Source organism: Athene cunicularia (genome assembly GCF_003259725.1).
Source record: "Athene cunicularia isolate RWA chromosome 1 unlocalized genomic scaffold, athCun1 chr1_part1, whole genome shotgun sequence".
Classification (NCBI taxonomy): Eukaryota; Metazoa; Chordata; class Aves; order Strigiformes; family Strigidae; genus Athene; species Athene cunicularia.
Window position 1 is genome coordinate 20799979 of NW_020799091.1, and position 9953 is coordinate 20809931.

Below are 9953 nucleotides of genomic sequence, written 5' to 3' on the forward strand. Positions count from 1 at the left end.
TAGGAGTTAACAACTTTAATCAGAATAGAGCAAAAGACAGCAAAATTCCACACTTGAGAAAGTACAGCTTTGCTCCATTCACAACACAGCCCCAGCTGCTTTTTCATCAGTCATATCCCCTGCAATTATCCAGTATAAGAAAGCCTCTTCTTTGCTAGGGATTTGGCTGCAGGGCTTACTACTTTAGAAGCTGTTCTCAAATATCAATGTTGGTGGTAAGGAAAAGGGGTATAAACCCTCATTTAAGATTAAAGCACTCCACAACTTCTGAATATTTAGTTTTGCAGCCTTATGAAATACACCCACGAGCTCTGGCAAGGTGGATACTATTTACAAATAAACCAGACAAAAAGGAATTGTGGAGGCCTTTTTATTCTGTTGTTAAAATCTCTACTTCTTTAAAAATAAATAAATTCAAGAGCAGGCTTTTAGGAAATTCTTTCTCTTTTCGAAGCTAGGGTGGAGTAGCTGCTTTATTTTATCTTTGGAAGGAAGAATATTATGGTATAAACTTTGATGTTTCTGCTTTGTACAGACGAACACTGTATTTAGTCTTCTAGCACAATAAAGATCCTGACTTGGCAATAAGAAAGACATGTTAAGATACTCCAATATTGTTATGGTTTTCTGATTATTCAAGGCTGTTTCATTCAAGGCTTAGACTTTCACATAATTTCAAGGCAACTGCATTATCTCTGTTTGAATGCAGCTGTTTATGAATGTTTTATTACTACAAACCATCATGGATGTTTTACACCATTATAAAAACCCTCCAGCTACTTCAGACTTCCCTCTACAGCTCTTTTTTTTTGTCTGTCATAAAGGATGTTATTCCTCCACCCAAAGTAATCATTTACACTGTGCATGGTGTGTTGGTTCAGAGAGAGAAAACACAGTATGCAGCAGGGGCTTGAAAGAGTATGCTAAAATGCATGTTCACATCTGTCCGAAAAAACAGATATTTTAAAACCTATTCCTCACTGCAAAACATTCTTCATTCATTATTACAATACACATTATCAGTCCTAGCTGACCCTCCCATTATGCAAATAGAGACGCAGAGGTGAAGCACTGCGGCACCAACTATTATGGTACCATATCATCTTTTGGACAAGAGGACAGCAGAGGTTTAATGCCTAGGTGGAGTTTATCTCATTCCATCAGCCAAGATAGACTTATTGGGCTTGGGATCTAGACTTGGGAGATTTGAGCCTGTGCTGTATGCTGCGAAGTATGGAATTTCTTCCTCTGCCACTTAACTGTGATGTGGGAGGATCCCAAAATGAATCTCTGTTTTTTGGGGGGCTTACTGAACAACCCATGTAATAGGTGCTCAGTCCCCACACATTAACTTGGTTTTGACATTGTGCAGGGGACAGAAAGGAACGTCATCAACTTTGGCTAGTACACCCACCTGCAGTTTTCCCCACCCTTCTGAGCAGAAGCATACGAGGTCATTACCCAGAAGTGGGAAGGAACAGAGGCACAATAGAAGTCCAAAAAAGCTAATACTGCAATAATACTGGCATTTACCAGTTTCTGCATCATATTAGTATAAAACCCATAAATCACCGAACACTGCCTGACATTACCCCACTTCCAGCACAAAGATAACTATACAAGCATACAGAACACATGTTTGTCACAGTTCATAATACAGCTTTACAAAGTTCAGCAACTGCCGGGGTTTTTATCTTCTCATGTGGGAACAGGAACGGCACAACACCAATATGATGATCAGATCGTTTGTTCATTCTCTGATTCTGGTTAAATTAGTTCCGTACACATGTGCTTCTAATATGTTCTCTAATACGCTGCATGTGTTGGTCAGGTGCTTCCTACAAGCATTTACAATGTTTAATTACATTTGCGTAAATAAAGCCCAAAACTTGACAAAACTTCTTTTATCTGCATCTTTGTTCTGCACAAACTGGTACACTTCTGCTGACCACAGCTACTCCTCCTTTTGCTGACCACAGGTGTTCATTCTTTTGCTGTTTGTTGCTAACTTTGTCTGCGGCCCTGTACTTTCCCATCTGCATTCTTTTTCACTGACTTTTCCTTCGGCCTTGTATGTTTCTATCTACATTCTTTTCCCATCAGCTTTATATTCCTATCTGCATGCTTTCTGTATTAGCTTCCATCCAATACAGCCCAGACAAGCAACTAGGTGTTTACACAAGACCACAATATGAAATCAAGATTTGCTTAACTTTTATTTGTTAATAAAAACGATCCTGGAAACAATGTTAAAGTATCACTGATAACAAAAGAGCCCTCATACATAATGAAAGTTAGGTGTAAAGCTGAACTGCTGTACACTTCATACCGTGTTTAACTTCAAACATGATAAATCATACGTAACCTTAGTTTAAATATGTTCAAATAATCTGAACATTTATTGCTTATCTCCCCCCCAAGTTAAAGAAAAAGGCTACGCTGCTGGATTTTTCAAAGATCTCCTTAGATACCAAGTTCTTAATGAAGGGATTAGAATCCATGTTTACCATGGAAGACCCTTAATCAACTTTTATTTTCAAAAGAGCTTGAGGTTTCTATAAATTAACACATTTAACATAAAGCAAATTACTTTTATTTCAGTTTAGTGGAATAAAAGCCCAGAAAACACAGCAGGAGAGGAAAGTGTAGTATCTTTTAACTAAGTACAGTAGAATTTTCCTGATTTACAAGTTTTACAGATACACATTCTCCCAAAGTTCTAAAACAAACTAAAAAAGCCCTGATATTGTACATTTCAATGGAAAAGGGAAAAAATATAAAGTGCAAACACCTGATGGGTTTTTTTGTTTACTTAGTTTTTCACTTGCTAAGGCAATAATATTGTTAAAAGCCGTTTCCACTTTTATTATTGCCTTTTCTCGCTGCCTCAGAGGTCATGCTATTGTGGTGCTACATGTTGAACTAGTACTCCGGAGACACCCTGACAGCTAACATATGGATTACCTAACTGGAGCCAATCTGTCAAGCAAATCAGCTGCTTGTGATCTGACATACACACTCTGGGTTTTGGAGGGTTTTTGCTAGATTAGTTCTAGGCTGGCTTTGTGACTGAACACCCAGCTGCAGCTGAACTATATTGCTTGATTTAGTTTCCTCCAAAAGGTAGCTAGTTTGTGCACTCTCTATAATTTCAAGATGCAAACCAAAGTATGGTAAATTGGGATGCCGGGGAGAATCACTTCAGAACTGCACACACCTTACCTGAACTAAAACACTAACAAAAATGAACCTGGCACTTTGTCTAAAGAAAAAAAAAAATACATGCCACCCCATATTAAAAATACTATCTAAAAAAAATGTCAGCAAGCAGGCAAACAATTTCAGTTTTACAGTGTTTTACCTTGTTGTTATCATCCAACCTATTAGGCAGCATTTGTCTTACGAAGACTTGATTCATAACCAGCCTAATGTGCCTTGAAGATTACACTGGTGTTAGTCTTACTGGGGTGGGAAAGGGGCTTTGATCTATCCTTTCTAGAATCAGTTGATAACTTGGTGGGTCACCTTTTCAGTATTTTGCTGTAACAGCTTTATCCTCTAGCTTGACTTGTAAATTTCCTGAGTAAACCCCAAAATGTCCCCTTTAAAAGAAATTTATCTCAAAACTCTCATTTGCTGTCAAAATCCTGAAGATCTGTTTCTCCCTTCACACGTACACTGTGCTAGATGCTACAATGCTCTCCACCTCTCTCAAGAAACAAGAATGATAAAGATAAAAGGTGACTCACATATCTAAACTGTGTTGCATAGGTCTATGTAAGCCCAGTTTTTTAAACATGACCTTAGCTATAGGTAAGTGGACAGCACCACCACCAACACCCACAAAACTGAACTTCTGTTCTTCCCAGTCACAGAAGGGTATTACAAGTAAAAGGGAAACTCAGTAACCAGGAATAGCAATGTTTTCCTGAACAAGAATAAAACATTAAAAGTGTAAACTTAATTTCATAAAAATAAAGCTCAGTATAGAAGCACTTATTTACTAGTGCTATATTTTTTCCAGTGCATTAGATGATTCTTCCTTGTCTGTGCCACTAGTGAAGGTATACACAATGTCATTGTCTACATTCATTAATGCATGGACTGATGGAATTTTTGTTAAAGAAGAAATACATCATTCTACTCTTCCAGTTACGTTTTATCAGAATAGATGAATTCATACTTTTCCATGTATTTATATGAATCAGGATTAAGAGCAAACAGAATAGCTATATTGAATCAGTTTTTGTCTGTTGTTTCTACTGCAAACAAAATGGGAATGCATTGTTCATATTGCTTCTAGCCCAGGAAGCAGAAGTGAAATATGCTGAGTGGGATTCGTTGTTCATTTATTTGCATTATATTAACCTTTTAGAAAAATTAGACTTACCTAATCACCAAAAATGTGTGGGGAAGAAAAAAGAACACGTTTGCTCAATCGCTTGATTGAGTTGATAAACTGCACACTGTGGTGTGTTTCACATGGTTTTTTAACCCACATAATTCCTCTTTCATAAGAACAAGTATGTTGCTTTTATAATTTCTAATTTTCATGGAATTATAAAAAGAATTTGAGTTATGAAAAAATGGTTAAAATGTTTTCCAGTTCTGATCTACTTATGTTAATACACCATTGTGGTTCTACACTACAAAATGATCCAGGGTGGGTTTTTTTTTTTGCCCTCAACTGAAAGATCAGATGGACCTTTTTTGAAATAAGTAATTTTTTAAAGCATCCAACTTTAGCAAACTTCCTCAGCTAGGAAAACAAAAATTACCCCTTATGCAGGGCTTTCATATACCTCTTCAACAAATTTGAAAGAGAAAAGTAGACAATATCAATTAATGGACAGACATCCTTTTACCACGTTTTTACAGAATCATTCCTAGAAGTTTCAATGCAGATTAGTTGCTTCAGTACTTTAAAAAGTAAACATAAAGACTATGTAAATGACCACTCTAAATACCCAAGCTTTGTCTAGAAACAGTTTTTCCCACTGACACAGCTAAAAATTCTGTCAGCCAGACTAGAGGCCAAGTTTGTATTTCATTGTTTCTTCATGCTCAGAACTTGCAAGGTGAATATATGTATACATACAGGTACAAGGAAAAAGGAACATTTACATAATTGGAATTATCCAACTAAGTAATATGCCAACCAAATAATTCACTGTGCTGGTATAAATATTGCTTTACAGCTACACAACTTCAGGGATTTTTTTTCTTCGTGTCTCATATTTGACATTTGTTTTATGTTAATTTAGTCAAATTCATATTTGATGTAAATTTAAAACAAATTTGTCTAAATTAATTAGTATACTAAGCAGCGTCACAAACCCAGTATTTTAAAGAGCAAATGTACAGACTCATCCTTTATTACCATACTGCAGCATGTTACATCTACAAAAATGATGATGACAAATGCCACAGTCATGTTGGAATCTTATGTCATATTTATCATGAAATATTCTCCTGATAAGAACTCCAGTAGATCAGTGAACCTCCCTACTGCGGTTTAAGCAATTACCCAAACTGTCTAACAAATACTCCAAAATTTAATGTGCTTGCAACAGAATCACCGCAACAAAACATGTGCCTGAACACCCCAGTCCACCGATCAAGACAGATTCAGGTCACGATGCCAGAGTGAAATGCAGTGGCTGAGGCACAGCACATGTTCCTTCTTGCCAACCCTGCTACACAAGCAAGTCAGGCAGCTGGATAAAGGAATACCATAACACGGTTATTTTGTCTGTGTTACTTTAGTCCTCTCCTCGTTTACTTTATTTTCTATCACGTCCTCTCTTTGAAGCTCTGTTTTTTCCACAACTTTTCCCTTCTTGCTGTAACTCAATTCTCACTTCTTCCAGCATGTGTCTTCTGTACACTTTCCTGTGGAATCTGTTAACTTGATCATCTATTAATGCTTAAGTATTATAATCTGTGCTTCAGAGGAGGCACTGCAATTAGAAGGAACAGGAGTGAGTACACCATAGCTATTTCTGTCTGAAAGCAAACTCTGGCAAACATCAGTTTACATTAAGTGCAGATTTCACAATCAGGTTTGAAAACCCTATTGTAAACAAATAATTCCTTAAGCCGTAATGAAGTCCATACATGTATACCTATCTCACAGTTAGTTATAAAATTTTCCTGCAACACAATGTCTGTATAAAGCCTCTGCTCTGACGTTTGAATTAAGTGCACTGCAACCTTCCCTCAGCTGGGCACTGCCAGGGTCTGTTTCCCCTGAGCTGCCTTGTTTCCCCTCACCATGCTTGTTTGAACTTAAGAACCTGAGACCTCTTCACCCATGTCAAATGTGACTGAAACAGGCCAAAGGGTACTGCTGACAGTACCCATAGACAGGAGACAATCAGGAAAAGGACAATAGCCAGCCATTCAGTATGACTCAAGTCTTACTCCTTCCAAAAACAAAACAAAAATTTGGATTGTAAGGTATGCACAGCCTCCTCATGCAGAACACAATGTTACATCATACAATTGCCATCTACCTACAAACTATGTATTTGATGTCAGTGCTGGGGAGCTGAACCGATCACTGACACTGACTCTGTATATAAGATGCTAAACTGGCAGACAGAGAAGGGAACATGTAGACAAATACCTGAAACATGAAGAAAAGATTTTAATGTCTAATGCTACAGTTTCTAGATTAGCATCATTTTTAAATTTCATTAAACTTTTTCAGGTTGTGCTAACACAATCAACCAGTTTCTAGAAGAAACACTGAAAAACAAGTGCTACTACCATTATAACTTCCTGTATGAGACTGACATCTTTGTAGCTTTTAAGCTACAAAGATAATTTCTGTCTTCTCTTTGCTTCAGCTACTATAAGACTTGATACCTTTCAACTACTGACAAGTGATTGCCAGATTATTGACAACAGAAGCAAAAGTCAGAAGTACTAGATTCAATCACTATTTTATGGTGAGTATAGCTTGGGCACATCTTCACTGCAGTCAGCATGGGTTACTTCAACATTTCTCAGCCATGCATAAAACTCCCATATAATTCAGTCAGGTAAGACTTTGACTGCAGTTTAATGCATGGATGAAGGTAAAAGACCAAGCTCTGCTTTTACTGCAAAAACATTTAAAAAAATAATCATACAATCATACAGTTATCATATAGTTTAACTTTTCCATTTTGCAACAAGAACAGTAGATAAACCACTCAAGGGCAAAGATATTTTCCAGTGCTTTTACACAAACTCCAGCCTTGTAATTACAACTTACTACATCACAAGGAACCATGGGAGTGTTGCTGTAGAGCAAAGAAGTCCAAGGAAGCTCAAAGGGATACAACACTAGGAGACAGTACTACAGGAAGAACTCTGCCATCACTGGGATGAACGATATTGAAGCCAAAACAATATTGTTTGGCCAAACAACCAAACATTATCTATACTGAGCATAGATCAATGAACTAGTGAAGCATACAAAAGAACCAACCCTTTGTAGACAAAATGTGCTCGTGTAAGATCATCTCAAAGGCACCATGGCTAACAAACTAAAAATACTAGATACCACTCTTCACTGTATCCACACAACTTGCTAGTACTGTAAAATGTAATATATAGCTTTGTAGTATTCGGAGCTTGAACAAGGATAAGATGCATAAAATATGAGTCAGCAGAAGTGAAACTTGAATTTGGATATAAAAAAGGAAGTCGTGAAATGCAGGACTGCAGTGAAAGAGCGTCAATATAATTCCACGCTGATCTGTTACAAATAAAGTGTATGTGCATGTTAGGTTTGTGTAGGCACAAACTGTCTCTTGACAAAAATTGCTTGTTACTGGTGTGGTACTAACTAAACACAAGAAGAGAAGGAACAGCCTGAGAGTTCTTCTAAAAGGCATGGGGAAAGGCAAGAAAAACTTGTAAGAATTTTTAGGAAGCCGTCTGGCAGTTTATCAAGCAGTGGGTTGTCACAGAGAAGAATTGCCAGGGAAAAAAAAAAAAAAAAGTATTACTCAGCAATTATATTCCTTTTTGGTTTTGCAAAAATATATGCTTAAACATGAGTATATGACTCTTGTTAAAATGAAAAAGATCTGCCTGACCGTAACCACACTGTTCTAAACAACTCCAAAGTAAATACCAAGTGTTTCTTCACAGTGTTTACTGAAATGTTTTTAAGCATAATCTTATATTACCTATTAAGTGTTGAAAAAACTTTCACAGCAGGTATCCTATGCTAGCTGTCCTATCTCACAATTCTATCGAAGCTCATGCATCGGAAAAGCACAGGAAAAATCTTAGGCATGGAGTTTATCCATCTCAGCACACACGCTTATGATTGGACAAATAATACCTAATTGCCATTAAAATTTCAGCTTCATGAATATAGACACTTTAGTTAACCATAAAAAGATTTTTAGCTGAAGAATTGTTTTGGGATTGACCTAAATGTCAATGACATAATGTGAATGACAATGTCATTTCTAATAAACACACATACAGAATAATCTTAAACTAGCTGCTTGGCCAGTCCAGACCTAAAACTTCTATGCTGTCCAGAAACAGAAAAGTGAGGTCCCAAACTGGACCTAAATCAAGAGGCCAGCACTTAATTTATGTTGCAAAAAGGCTAGTGGTCGTCAATCATGGGTGAAAAGATGTTAGCAAGAACTGCAACAAAATGAGATCATCCTAGCTCCAGGACCAATGACATTGACTCCTCAACAGTCTAACCTAAAATCTAACTACTTCAGAGAATGAAAAATTGTGAAGTACATGATATACGTCCTACAACATTTGGCCATATGAAGATGCTGGTATACAGCTCATGAATTCAAGAAGTCAGACTCTACAAGTCCAAATGAAAAGATGTGATCTCCCATATCACAAAAAACATTAGTCCAGCTGATCAACAATCACCTGAGCAATCTCACCCTATAGGCTTACAGATACCCATTCCAAATTCTCATGGGCCACCTCTGCAATGACTGAGATGTTAAAGCCTTTTCGCAGCAAAATTTATGAAAACTATAAATCAGTTTCCAATAATATAAAATGTAAGCATTTCCCACTGCTTGATGTTATGAGACATTGTAATCCCAATTCAGCAAGCCAGCAAGCGAGATGAGAGAATCCACTTTGCCCCTTAAGCATCTCTTCCCCCGTTGAAAGAGATTTGGGAACAAGAACTTTCATTTGGCATTGGAATAGGTAGAAAAGAGCACAAATGCAAGATCTTCAGCCACAAATCGCCAATACATCTCTTTCATGACAAGTAGTAACTTCTACTGACTAAGGGATATTTCCCTCCTTAAATTCGGCATTCCTCCATCAGTGAATCTACTGAGCTCCCCACCGCACTTTAAAAAAAACCCCAAGAGAGCCTTATCACATCTGTAGATCTGCTTATAGCTCTGATTTATCCAGAGAGAGGGTAATGATAAAGCAAACCCTGGAAGATGCCTCCTATCGGGACCTGGATCGATGCAAACAAGTCAAATTACATGCCAACGCGTGGAGCGTGCTTGGCTGCACAGATCACGCGGGATGCAAACACTTTTCCGGGTAACCCGAGGAGCACCCGCCTGCCAAGAGCCGAGGCAGTTACGGCCCCACCACGAGAGTAAAGTGCTCGGAGAGCTGGGGACAATTCCGGAGTGTATCGGGAGAAGGCGGGCGCTTCTAGAAACCCTGCCCTAAACCCAATACACCTGCAACAAGCAACCCCGAACTCGAGGCCGTGTCCTAAAGCTCCCCGCCCCCCCCCAGCTTTCGGCACACGCTGGGGAAAAGCTGCGCTCGAACCCCACGCGTCTCTACCCCGTCCACGGGCAGCGTCCCCTCCTCGCCCCCAGCCCAGCCCAATCCCATCAGCGTCTGCACCAAGGTTGAGTCTCCCAAAGCCGATTAACCCCGCTCCGCTCCCCACCTACGGCAGCCCTGCCGCTGCCCGGCCAGGGACGCCT